Raw genomic sequence first — 1,337 nt, 5'->3', positions numbered from 1 at the left:
TTCTCCCCGGGTTCCAAGATCTAGTGGCCACCCTTGCGGTCAACAACTCCTCCATATTGGTGTTAGGAGACTTTAACTTCTGGCCCTCCAACCCTGCAGAATGCCCTACTTCCAAAGAATTCTCAGAAACCCTTCGTTCCCTCAACTTCGACTCCCACATTCACTCTCCCACTCATAATCAGGGTCACATCCTTGATCAGATTTGGTCCCTCAACTGCCCGATAGCCTCCCTGTCTATCTCCCCTTGCACCTGGTCTGATCACTCTCTGATATCCTTCTCCCTACACCTTAACCCAGTCACCAAGCCTCTCCTTCCCAGAAACACCTGGGCGCGCTCTTGGAGCAAGGTGGATGTGGCCACTCTATCTGTCACACTCTCCGCATCTAGCCCGGACCTAGACGGACTGTCATCTTCCGCCCAAGCCGACTCTATAAATTCCTGGCTCCTATCGGCTTGCGACTCTGTCGCTCCCCTCTGGCGGGTGTCTTCCAGATGTCCGAATGACGCTAATCGCTGGTTTAATGAAGAACTCAAAACCCTAAAACTCTCAGTACGTCATGCTGAGCGGGCCTGGAGGCGTGACTACTCCCCAAACCTTAAAACCCAGTACTCCGTTCTCCTATCCCAGTATAAAAAAGCAATTCTGGCCACTAAGACCGCCTTTTTCTCCTCAAAAATTTTAGCCGCTGAAAATCAGCCCAGGGAAATCTTTTCTATAGTACACGATCTGGCCTACTCTGACAGAACCACCCTCAAACCTTCTCCTTCCCAGGATCTTTGCGACTCCCTTAATACCTACTTTCTAGATAAAATCTCTAATATCAAAGCAAACATCACTCCTCCCCCCCTACTTCTGTCGACCCCCAGTGTCCGTTAGGCGAGGCTCGCCTCGTATCCCTCCCCCCTTTGACAGAGGAGGCCTTTCTTACCCTCCTCTCGACGGTCAAATCAGGCTCCCCCCTGGATCCCTTTCCCCCTCACATCCTCAGACATATCTACTCCACCTGTGTGCAGCCCCCTCTCAAACTTCTCAACAGCTCACTGTCTCAGGGCATTGTTATCCAACCCCTAAAAACAGCCACCATCTTGCCCATCCTCAAGAAACCTGGAGCCGACCCCTCCGCCCTTGTCAACTACCGCCCTATTTCATTATTGCCCTTCCTAGGGAAGGTACTAGAGTGCCATGTCACCCGTACGCTTAGCACCTTTGTGGAGGAGAGCGGGGTTTTAGCCCCCCGGCAGGCGGGGTTCCGCCCCGCACACTCCACGGAGTCAGTGGTGCTATCGGTCCTTGACAACCTCAGAGAGGGTATGGACACCAACCATCCCCAGGCCC

The sequence above is a fragment of the Lissotriton helveticus genome, chromosome 7 (assembly GCF_964261635.1).
Source record: "Lissotriton helveticus chromosome 7, aLisHel1.1, whole genome shotgun sequence".
Taxonomy (NCBI): domain Eukaryota; kingdom Metazoa; phylum Chordata; class Amphibia; order Caudata; family Salamandridae; genus Lissotriton; species Lissotriton helveticus.
The sequence above is the reverse complement of the archived record's forward strand: the minus strand, read 5'-3'. Positions refer to the sequence as shown.